This window comes from Podarcis gaigeae (genome assembly GCF_964106915.1).
Source record: "Podarcis gaigeae genome assembly, chromosome: 5".
NCBI classification, from domain to species: Eukaryota; Metazoa; Chordata; class Lepidosauria; order Squamata; family Lacertidae; genus Podarcis; species Podarcis gaigeae.
This window is the reverse complement of record NC_139681.1, coordinates 45,838,624-45,851,226: the sequence shown is the minus strand read 5'-3', so window position 1 is coordinate 45,851,226 and position 12,603 is coordinate 45,838,624. Positions and strand designations below refer to the sequence as shown.

At 41.7% G+C, this 12,603-nt stretch overlaps 1 long non-coding RNA gene across 1 annotated transcript in view; it reads right to left on the bottom strand.

Moving 5' to 3' along the window:
• The window catches only part of LOC310845806, a 198,322-nt gene that overhangs the window by 30,726 nt on the left and 154,993 nt on the right, over positions 1 to 12,603 (bottom strand). The window lies entirely within an intron of this gene.

The window sequence follows — 12,603 nt, the reverse complement described above, 5'->3', positions numbered from 1 at the left end:
TCTCCTCAATCACCCCGGTTCCCAGGGGGGGGGGTTACGTTTTCCTTCTCCCTCAATTCTTCCTCCAGCACAGTTCTTGTAATTTCCCATCGTGGAATTCTTAGTTTTTATCAGCAATACAATTCTTTTTGGACCTTGGTTTCCCAGTCCTTGTTTTGGAAGGTTTACAGTAGGGAGGGGGACTGACTTCCTTTTTGGATCCCCCCCCGCTCGTATCAAATCCAAAAAAAAATTTCTTTTTTTTTTTTTTCTCCTTTTAAACCCGGTTTCCAAATTACTCACGGGTTATTGTTGAAAGTCCGAATTCTCGATGGAAGAAGTCAGCGCTCTCCGCCGGATGGCATGCGGCTTCGCTCGGCAGGGATAGCAAAGGACTCAAAGCACCACGCTTCTCCCCGGCACCCGATCCGTAGCCTTTAAAAAGGCTCCTTCACGAGTCGGGAGGGCGCTAGCGGTGCCAGCCGAGTCTCCATGTCCACGGCCTCCGTGGCCGTGGTTTTTAAGGGTCCCCGCATCGCCGGTGCGGTAGGACCCAGCCCCTGCCGAGCAGGCTCCCTCCGGAGCTCGGAGGGAGTCCGCCATTCGGCGATGGCGCCAACCCGGAAGTCCCGGGGACACTTTTCAACTTCAATGGATTTTGCATGGAGACTGATTTGTAAATCCAGGGACTGTCCCCGGGAAACAGGGATGTCTGGTAACCTTAGTCCAAAACCAGGAAGCAAAAAGCAAAAATCAAAGTGTCACAGGTATGAGTCACACTAAGACTCTTCCCATCTTTGTCTCCATCCTCTAGACAGCCTCCATCCAGTTTGCTGATATCCTGCAGCAACTGTGATGTCCATAACTTTACATAGTATTCCTGATGAAGTATGGCAAAATAATAATAATCCCTTTTTATTTAAAAGGTCCAAACAATGTATAAAAAGGGGGGAATCTTAGGAAGCTAGTGATCTGGACTATTACTGTGGATGTAGCTTACAATTGTGTTAGACTTTTAGCTATCACATCACACTGCTCACTCATGTTTAGCTTTTGGTCTAGTAAAATACATTTGAAATGGAGGGGGCAGACTTCAGAAAACACTTGGATAGTAGATATCTGTGATAATTAGCACACTGATCCAACAAGAACAGAGAGGGACAAATCTGTTTCCAATCTGTAATCTTATAACAATGCTTCCTCTTTTCAATAAAAGGGTTTTAAGATTATCCCCTACTTCAGAGATGACAGACTCTATATTATGTCAATCTGCTTGATCTTTCGCATGAGCTTGTCATTACAGAACACATCAATTCCCTCCACATTTGTAACTCTAGTTTGTACACTCAGGTTTGATCTATCTGTGATAAGAAAGGATTGTATTCTCATGTGAGGGGAGGGGTATCCAAGTACCTATATTTCCATGTGTGTATTTTTATACTTTTGTTGAAACAAATTCGGATTTGAAATGCATAAATTCTGGTCAAAGTGTTAAGAAAGTTTTAGTGAGATGTACCAAGATAGTAATGACTCTGAATCCAAACTCATGCTATGTAAATTTATTAAAATAATCAAAGGTGATGTCCTCTTCAAATATTTACTCTGATCCTGTTTGTAACTGAAACTGAAATGGAGAACCCTTAAAAAATGAAATGATTTGGATACAGATTAACAAAGATAGCCTCCCATATAACCTTCCCACATAATGCCTGTGGAAAATCAATCTTCAGTAGGGTGTAAATGACTTGGGATAGCACACATAATGTGCAATGAAGGAAGTACTCTGCACCCGCATTGCTTCTTTAATGGTGCAGACCTGTGTGCCAAATAGGAACGAAATGCACTCCAATATTAGGTATTCACAAGTAGTTTACAGTCATAAAGCTTTAAAGAGAGCCATTGGAACATGCTGCCTGCTGCCAAAAGATGGCGAACATTGCAGAGCATTGTCTGCTGGAGAACTTGCAGCTATGCCAGTGCTTTTAGTTTCTGTTTAATAAATCAGTAGACATTTAAATGACTTGACCCGGACTCATCATTTCTTCCTATGCCAAAGGATCTAAGAATTTAATGAGCACAGATACGTTATTCTTATCCAAGAACTTGGAGGAGGCAGGGAACATAGGGTTTGATTTTATGGTGGGCAAATGGTGACTGCACTCTGTTCTAACTCGGAGGCAAATTTAGGGCACCATGATTGGTTCCCCCTCACAGGGCACTGAACCGAGAGGGCACCTTCCAGCCTCCTTCCCAAAGCCTAGTAAGTGCTTGCTTCAGGAAGGAGGGATGAGGTCCTAGAGTCATCCTTCCTCCTTTCCAAAGCCTAGGTAGTGCTTTCCCAGATTCGGGAAGGAGCTGGGAGGGCTCTAGGACCCTGTCAGATCCTCGCACCTTCTTCACAAAGCTCAGTTACCTCACTTAGCTAGCTTTGGGAAGGCAGCATGAGGGCTCAGGGTTGGATGTCAAATTTCAGCCATGCACAGGGTGCCATATTGGCAAGGTCTGCCCCTGTCTAACTTCATGCTATGTGAATTTTCCAAACAAAGAAGCAATTTGTAAAGATGGAAAACAGTCGATAGATGCGCAGTCACTGAGCTTGGAGTTATTCAGAGGCAAAGGCCACTGATTGCCATATGCTACCACAGATGGTCATCCGCTGTCTTCGCCTCATAATTACTGACTACACAGAGCAAATCAGACAAAGCCAATCACTTGGCTGTCCAAGGGATAAGTTTGGCATTTAAAATGTATTGCCACACTTAGTGTTTTAGGCTTGCAACTTGCGTGCATCTCTATGCCTGAGCACGGACTTTTATATACATGAATCACTGTTAAGACAATGGAGATGCAGAACTGCAAATTCTGACATGTCAACTTCTACCTGTAATGTGAGAATCAGTGCTGCATAAGATGGATGACTTGAGTAAATCACCCCCCAAATTGTTACATTAAATAAGAATCCCATTTGGCAAATCTTGGTTCATCGTTTTTATTTAGTCCCTAGACAAAGATCCTTCAGTGCTGACAATATATCCCCAAGTTCAATAGGGTCATTTAAACCTTTTATAGAATATTGTAAAACCAAAATATTATATGTGCACTATACATTCTTTTTTGAAAAGCACATCCTGATTGTGTCTATGTGAAGTGGTGCAGGACTGTGAATCAACCAGGCCAGCCACCACCACCCATCAATTACTGTCATTAAAGGGGTTAAGCTAGGAAGGAAAAGGAGGAAATTGGGAGAAGAAGCCAACATGAGCAGTAGAAGGCGCCTATAGTTACTGGCAAGAAATGGAAGAATACTGACTCCCTGACCTGCTGTTCTGGGAAAATCCCTGCTTATGAGCGTCTCCTTGCCCACCACACCGAAGTTAGGACTTGAGAAAAAGTTAGTCATGTAAAACTCCACTAACCAATTTTTTTTTATAAAAAAAAAAAAAAAACCTCATACCCACCCTTCCTCATATGGTCCCAGGACATGTTACATTATAAAAATGTAGCTTCGATTAAAACAAACAAAATAAAATAAAATAATAAAATAAAAAATGCCTTCCAGTAGCACCTTAGAGACCAACTAAGTTAGTTATTGGTATGAGCTTTTGTGTGCATGCACACTTCTTCAGATACACTGAAACAGAAGTCACCAGACCTGTATATATATGGCTGATAGGTGTGGTGAACCTGTTGACGACTGTTAACAACTGCAATTGGTCTTACAGGAAAAAGTAAGGGGTGAGATGGCTAAAAATAGCTTGATCGTGTATATTAAGATAAGAATCTAATGTCTCTATTCAGACCAGGTCTCTCCATGGTTTTAAGTTTGGTAATAAGTTGCATTTCAATTAAACTTCAATTAAAACAATCAATCAAAACAATTAAAACAATTTACCACCAGAAGAATAGGATGGGTCCTAATCAAGTGTCAAAGGTCAGGGGGGAAAGGTGTATCTTCAGCACACAGCAGGGTATATACAATGGTGATACTAGATGCACCTCTGTGGACAGGAAATTTCACAAATCTCCCAGGTCCCCATTCTGCAGATGGCCTAACTACAAAGGGCCTCTGCGAATCTTAACAACTAAGAGAATCCATAGAGAAGGAGGCAGTCTTTCAGATATCTGGCTTTGAGCATGAATGTGAGCATCTTGAACTGGGTGTGGAAACAAGCTGGCAATCAGCGCAGCTGTTTCAAAACATTTGTTCTAAGAGCTTTACATGCCACTTGGCGAGCAGCCTGGTCACTGCCTTTAGGAGCAGTTGATGTTTCCAAGTCATCTTTGGGGGCAGCCCCACATAGAATGAGTTGCAATAATGCAATTTGGAAGTCACCAGTGCATGGAATACAGCGGTCAAGTCATCTCTAGCATCTCTTTCCAAATTAGGAGTTTTTGGATGCCTAGAGTTATGTGGGCTCAGACTAATGCAGGGCCATCCACTCCCCTCCAAACTGTGATCACCATTCACCAAATACAAATATAACGCTGGTTGGAATGGTTGTTTCCGTTTTACTAAATTCAGTTTGATCCAGTGCATGAAGCCCTACTCCTGCCCTCAAATGCACACAGCAGCTGTACCAATCTCTTCTCACTATCTCCCAAGTAAACTGGGGAAGCCATAGGCCAGTCTTTACAGAGGAAACGTAATGAAGATTGTTATGCAAACTTTAAAGTGACATCAGAACTTCTTTTGTTTGGGTGTATTGCTACAACACAAAACCAGCGCTGACAATATGTGACTATGTCACAAGAGATATTTCGGCCCATTAAAATGTCCTTCATTTTATTACAGGAAAATAATTCCAGTATAAGATGACTTTGTGAGATCATAACAACTTATTTCTGAGTGAAGGAGGAGGAAACGCTGGTTTTGGCAATCATATCGTTGCAGAGTAGATTATTTCACAAAGTCCTTGTGACTGGCCAAGGATAAGAGATGGGCATTTTTTAACAGGGGAGGCTGGAAATATTTGAACGCTTAAAGTGCTTGAAAAATACGTGTTTTTTTCCCACCCTTTTCTATTTCGTATTTTTGTCCTTTTCCATCTCCTATTATCTGCCCACACCCTATTTCCTGTTTATTATTTCCTCTATGAAGGACAGTGGTTGAGTCAGCAGTTAAGCTCATTTCAGTTTCCTGAAAGTTTGCTATGAGTAAAATGCTGTACTTTCATTGCTCTGTCTTCTTACCTTTGACAGGGTGTCAGTCATGACCTACTGGAAGATCTTTCTATGCATCTCAGACAAAACTTATTATTATTTTTCTTAGGCTTTTTTTCTGAGGGGACGCATGGGTACACATACCCCTAAACATTTTGTGAATCTAACTTTGGCCTCATTGAGGGGCAGCATTTCAATATGAGTAGGAAAATGAGAGTACCCCTAAACTTTTTTTTAGAAAGAAAGAAAAAAGCACTGCCTACAATGATAATAATCATAAATGCAATTTTTAAAGTATGAATTAATTTTCATGGAACCTGCAGTAAAGTATCTATTTCAATGGCAGTTGTCCACCAGTTTCCATATGTCTGTTTCCCAGAAAGCTTTTAATGGTTTGGTTTTTTTTATGAACCACAGTACAAGCTGGTTAGTAGTTTAGATTGCAAACCTAAATACACTTACTAGGGAGTAAATCCCATTGAATATAAAGTGTTCAACCAAACATGTGTAGGGCTGTGGTGTTATGCACTTTTAAAAACATACCTTTACTTAGTCATAGTGTAGTGGTTAGTGTTGGAGTTGGATCCAGAAAACCTGGGTTCAAATCTTCACTCACCTACGAAGCTCCGCGGATGTACTTGAACCAGTTACTACCTCTCAGCCTATCCTATCACACAAGGTTATTCTGAGGATAAAATGGAGACAAGGAAAGCAATGTCAACTGTCTATAGTTTACTGGAAGAAAAGGAAGGGGTAGAGGTAGCAAATAATAAATAAGAATAAATAAATAAATAAGTGAACTCAACTCAGCCATGTTCATCAATTTAAATGGGTCTACTCAAAGCAAAACTTAGTTTAGCAGACAATAAAAATCTGTGAGAAGATGAAGCCACATTGTGACAAACCACATCATGACTCACATCCCTGTTTAAGCGACTGTCTTGTGTGAGGCATATGGTATCTGCAGATGCCCATGTTAGGTTGCACTAAATTAAATTGGCCTAACTCTACCCTTTTGTAGTATATGATAAAGCTCTGGTGCAATTTAAACCTAAATGCTATCTCTTCTCTTCCTTCCGTGGCATGGAGGCAAATATAACATGGGTCAAGCTGAGCATTTCATTCCACAATGGTTGTCGCCAGATCAGAGAATGGGATTCTTAAGTAGTCAGTTACATGTACCCCACTGGTAAGCATAAGTACATTGCAATTGCATTACCAGCGTGGCACAACTGAACGTTCTTCAGCTTACAACCTCAACGTTAATGCATAACAGTCTGTTCACCATTTTAAAAACAAAGGAGGCTGCTTCGGCCTCAAGCCCAGTGTGATTCTCCTTACTATTTGTCTGAAAAGAATGAAATGTGCCTCTTTGTTTTTAGCTGCCTTCTGCTCTTTTCTTCTTCTTATTCATGAAGGCATCATTCTTTTATGAGGAAAAGATTGTGCAGCAATATATCTATTTTGCAGAAGTTATTTTGTTTCTGCCAAAACACACACACACACACACACACACACACACACACACACAGCATTTGCGCAGCTCAAAAGCTTTGGTGCTGTGATCCAAAAGGGGGTGGAATCTCTTTTTTTTTTTGGATGCACTGCATGTTAGCTGTCTGTAGCTGTTTTTTACCCTTTGCATGGCTTGCAGTTAGGCAGAGTTTGTCGGGAACTATTTTATGGCTGAGGTAATGTTCCCATGTGAAGGGGAATTTCCAGACTGGAAAAGAGGATTAAACCACTAAATCATGGAGGCTGAAAGACCTGAATTGTTTCACAAGGGTCTTTGTGAGTACTGGGCTGAGTTGTTTTCCTTTCACTTTGTATCATGAGGGTGTTTTCACACGGCAGAACGATGCCAAGATCAATCGAAGGCTGAGCCACTGCAGGGCTGAAATCCTGCCACATGACTTCTGCAAACACCCACCAAGGCAGCATTTTAGATCCCTCTTCACCAATTGGAATTTGCACCCCACCCAGTCTTATAGGCTGGAGAAAGCCTAAAGCATTTTTTTAAAAAATTCCTTGGCTTGTATAAACCTAACTCTGCTACTGAAAGTGATTCATCCCCCTAAGTTACTCTTGTTTAACTTTCCTCACATCTAAGTCTTCCAATGATAGATTTTAAATAAAAAAGCCATGATCTGGCCTAGGGAGGGGGAACCTGCAGGTCAGCCCTCCCATTTGACCCAGCCAGTGTGGCTAATGGTCAGGGCAATGGGAGTGGTATCCCAGTAGCATCTAGACAGACACATGTTCCTCATCCACAACTGGCCAAAATTAAGCTATTGATTAATTAGAGTTAAGCACAAATTTATATCTCTCTCATTGAAATAAGGACCTGTTGGAACAAAACACAGGACAGAAGTCTAAGAAATGAATCACTGGAGAAACTGTTTGCATTTGCATGACCCATACCTATGAACAGGGGATAAATTTGGTTCAGTTCAACATTAAAGGCAACTCTATGTAATTTGCACTTTCTAAAACAAAATGCGAACAGAAAGAGAGCCATCCTGCAAAATTTGCACTTCTGAATTTTCCAATGAAGGTCTCCAGCAAAATGATGTGTACAAAAGTGCATATGCTAAGGTAAAGTGTGTATTGAAAGACACATTTAGTGAAAATAACATTCAAAAATGTGTTATATTAGGGAAATATGAATATTAGGGTAAATGGCGAATAAGCAAAATACAAAAATGCACAAATTGCAAGAAATGCTGATGAATTTTCATAAGGATTGTTTTAAAAATAATAATCACAAAGTAGCAGACAGATTCCTCTATCTTTGGTCATACCCAGATAAATGCAAATCTATGATCATGTTTCAGAAATTTTGAATGAACCTTCCCACCCTTCCCAGGAGTTATTTACAATATTGCTTTTCACGAACACTATACCAAGCATGAAATTGATTCCATAGACTGGATCTTGGCCCCAGCTTTATGCTTTCTGCAAAAAATGATATTTATTCTATTTGCCAATCCCTCATTCGCTAACTATGTTGAAGCATGTTCCAATAAGAAGTGCTACATGGCTCTAGGTAAAACTATTGTTGTGCAAGTTGGGAGCATCAGCCTCCTTTTTGAGATGCCCTAGTTTTCAGATAAAGCTGGATGCCAAAAGATTAATCAAATAGGGGCTTGTGGGGTGAATAAGGTATTTGGCACTGAATAACACTCTGCTTTGTGGCTATTTAGATAGTTGAAGAAGGAAAATTGCCAATCTGCTTAGGTGCCTGACTTAGGATAAACCCATTAGGGTCAATGTTTCCCCACTGTGGTCTAAACCACGGAGCCTCTTGGGCTTGCCAATCAGAAGACTGGCGGTCCAAATCCCTGCGATGGGATGAGCTCCCATTGCTCTGTCCCAGCTCCTGCCAACCTAGCAGTTCGAAAACACACCAGTGAAAATAGATAAATAGGTACCGCTGTGGAGGGAAGGTAAACAGTGTTTCCGTGCACTCTAGCTTCTATCATGGTTCTCCATCACACCTGAAGTGGTTTAGTCATGCTGGCCACATGTCCCAGGAAGCTGTCTGTGGACAAATGCCAGCTGCCTCAGCCTGAAAGCGAGATGAGTGCCACAACCCCATAGTCGCCTTTGACTGGACTTAACTGTCCAGGAGTACTTTACCTTTTAATTTTTACTGGGAAATAAGCAGTAGGAAGGGAGGGTCAGCTGCATCAAAACCATCAAGTTCAAGTGAACTGAATACAGTGCCAAGGGAAGAGAATCAGGGAGGAGAAAAGCAGAGGAAGATAATACCTAAGAAAAAGGGAATATGAATGGTGAAAAAGGAACTGAAAGAAGGAAGGAAGAGAAAAACTATTGTGTTTATCAACATTGTGCTATGTTTTCCTCTTCTGCATTTGCATGCTATTCCTCCTACCAAGCGTCATATGCAGCTCATCTGCTAAGTCTAGTCACAATATAAGCAGCTGGCAAACAAGACAGCCAGCGACGCAGAACTGAGTGCTATACTATGTCCGCTCACATGTTGCTCAAGCCTTTTCACCCATGTGATGGCGGCTAATAACATCACTTAAGACTGGTTACCGAAATCTGTTTCACTGTGAGGGTACACGCTCTGCTGAATGGAGCTGCCAAATGTATCTTTGCAATGAAATATATATGCAAGAAAGCCTTTCAATGCAAGTTGATGCATGTTTATATTAAAATACAGGCCTTTTCTAAATATACTTCCCATCTTTCTGCTGTCTTTTTATATTCTTGTCCACAGTGCTCCTTATTCAATTCCAATAGTGACTTCTTCTTTGGAACACACTTTTAAAAATATATAAATGGATAGGCTTTATTTATTAGCATGGAAGGGGAGTACTTGAGCTTGCCAGCCAGGCATTCAATGGAACCTGAGCCAGCCATATTCTCATCGTATGATGGCCTTTAACCCACTGCAGGGTGAGCTCTGCAGAAGTTTGCCTGTGCCCCCTTCCCCACTTCTACTTGGGCCAGGGAAACCATCAGGGTTGCAGATGCAGCAGTGACTCTCGAGTCTTCTTGCGTCTTGTTGCTCCCCAGCAGGAGTTGGGATTGCAACCCTAGAACCTTGAAAAGTCTAAAATGTGCAGGAACCTCCACAAGGACAGGAAGCTTTCTGCTTCAGAGGTTTGCCCTCCAACAGCTGGCAGAGCAATGAATCAGTAGCAGGGGCAGAGCAGAGTGCTCATCTGCACTGGTAACCCCATGTTTACTTAACACAAATGCAGATTGCTTGAAGAGCACTGTGGTGCTTCACCACAGTCACCCATGCCCTCACCAGCTTTTTCCTTCTGCTATATACACTCCTCTGGTGCTTTTATCAATGATTCAGTTCAAGATCAAAACAAAAAAAAATTCCTTCCAGTAGCACCTTAAAGACCAACTAAGTTAGTTCTTGGTATGAGCTTTCGTGTGCATGCACACTTCTTCAGATACACACAGTTCAAGATGTTCTGCTTATATTCAGGAGGACAAGGCCCTTCCTTTATTCTTCTTTGTGTGTTCTGAGTGAATGACAAAGAGGAACTCAGGACATGATTTTTATTGGTCCATTGCTCAGAACACTGACCTTTCTTTTCTTTTGAAAAACCCTTTCCACTCCCTATCTAGCTTTTTAGTCTATACATCATCTAGGGAAGGGCAACTCTATTTCCAATTCATGTCACTTTTCCTTCTGTTGCATGCCAGCCTCAGTTCTGACCCATTTCCACATGAATGTGCACATTTAAAAATAAATTTTCACCACAAAAAAGTTTTTGTTTTTTTTACAAAATACGCATTTGTGAACAAATTTTATCCCCAAATACACATTGTGGTACATTTTTAAGCTGAGAACTGCAAAATCCAAAGATCAACTGCATTTCAACCTGTGCATTAGTCTGCGAGATGTGGATCTATATTCTGGGATGAAGAAATTTTGCTAAATAAATAAAATTAAGATGTTGTCATGTGCCTCCGAGTTGCCGCATGTTCAGCAGAGCAACTGTATCTAAGCTCATGTATTTACTCTCATGTATTTGACTGAAAGTCAAAACACAGAGACACTTGTTGAGGAGACGCTGCTGGCAATGGGAACGTTTCATCTGGGGTTGCTCTTTCCATGACCAGATAAGGTTACTTTCAAAATATCTAGACTGAGGAGAAACACAGTGGTGGCAGTGTCTCCCTGGATGCTTCATCATCTGAAGCATCCAGTATGGCAGAGAAACCATGGAATTTCTGCTACATCATCTGCAAATGCCTGCTCTTGATCTCCAGGTAGCAAAGATTTTGTTTGCTTTACGCCTCACAAAATTGATCTGGGCTATCAGTTTTCCCGCTAAACACGGAGGTATAGTCTGGCCCAATTTGTTGACAGCTGAAAGTGCTTGCTACTTAACTTAGACAATGAGGCGTGAGCCAGTTCCAAAGATGTTAAGTACATCTGTGCTCAGAAATCAGGCACGATTAGGCCAGCATTTTAGAATGAATAGGAAGATAGCATAAGTTGATCTTCTTTAGGGGTAATTAATGTGATGCCCTTCAGATGATGGCCGCAGCTTCAGCCAGTGTGGTCAATGGTCCAGGATGATGGAAGCTGTAGTTTAACAACATCTGGAAAGCAACGCATATACTACTACCTATATTTGGGTAGGCAACCTAAGGCTCGTGGGCCGCATGCGGCCCAATCACCTTCTCAATCTGGCCAGCAAACGGTATGGGAAACAACGTGTTTTTACCTGAGTAGAATGTGTCCTTTTATTTAAAATGCATCTCTGGGTTATTTGTGGGGCATAGGAACTCGTTCATTATTTTTTTTCAAAATATAGTCCAGCCCACCACATGGTTTGAGGGACAGTGGACTGGCCCACAGCTGAAAAAGGTTGCTGACCCCTGATCTATATACTCCAAGCCTGCACAACTTGTGTCCCAACATGGTGAATGCTGCTTATCGGTTTGTTTTGTGACTGGCCAAGTGTTTCATTTGCAATCTCAAACAGACAGTGAAACTACTGCCTTGCAGGCACTCAAACCCATTTGGTGGACTGCATTCAGCTTGCAAGGGGTAGGGTATTGAGGCAGAGGAGAAATTCCATTTGGTTCTCAATTTAATGCTAACTTACCTAATTTAACAACCTGAAAGCTAATGCTATTCTAGGCTGCATCAACAGTAGTTTCCAGATCAAGGGAAGTTATAGTTCCACTCTCTTCTGCCTTGGTCACACCATACCTGGAGTAATGTGCCCAGTTCTGAGCACCACAATTTAATAAGGATATTGACAAGCTGGAATGTGTGCAGAGGAGGGTGGCCAAAAAGATCAAGGGCCTGGAAAACGAGCCTTATGAGGAACTGTTGAAGGAGATGGGTATGTTAGGCTTGGAAAAGAGAAGACTGAGGGGAGATATGATAGCCATCTCCAAATATCTCAACGACTCTCACATGGGAGAGGAAACAAGCCTGTTTTCTCCTGCTCCAGAGGCTAGGACCTGAACCAATGGATTCAAGTTATAAGAAAGAAGATTCCAACTAAACATCAGGTAGAGGTTTTTGACAGTAAGAGTTGTTTGACTGTGGAACAGACTCCCTCAGGGGGTTGTGGACTCTCCCTCCTTGGCAGTTCTTGAGCAGAGGTTGGATGGCCATCTGTCCTGGATGCTTTAGTTGAGATTCCTGCATTGCAGAGGTTAAACAAGACGACCCCCGGGATCCCTAAACAGTCCTTACAGTTCTATGATTCTATGATCCTAACACAACTATCCATTAGTATTCACACGTCTCCAAATATTGCAATGCAGTTTGCCATCCATTTTTATTTATTTTTTACAAAAAGGCATACCATATATTATGAGAAAGTGTGCATAAGATTGCACACTTCCGAAAATGTGTGTACAGTGGTACCTCTGGTTGCGAATGGGATCCGTTCTGGAGGCCCATTCGCAACATGAAAAGAGCACAACCCATAGTGGTGCGTCTGCACA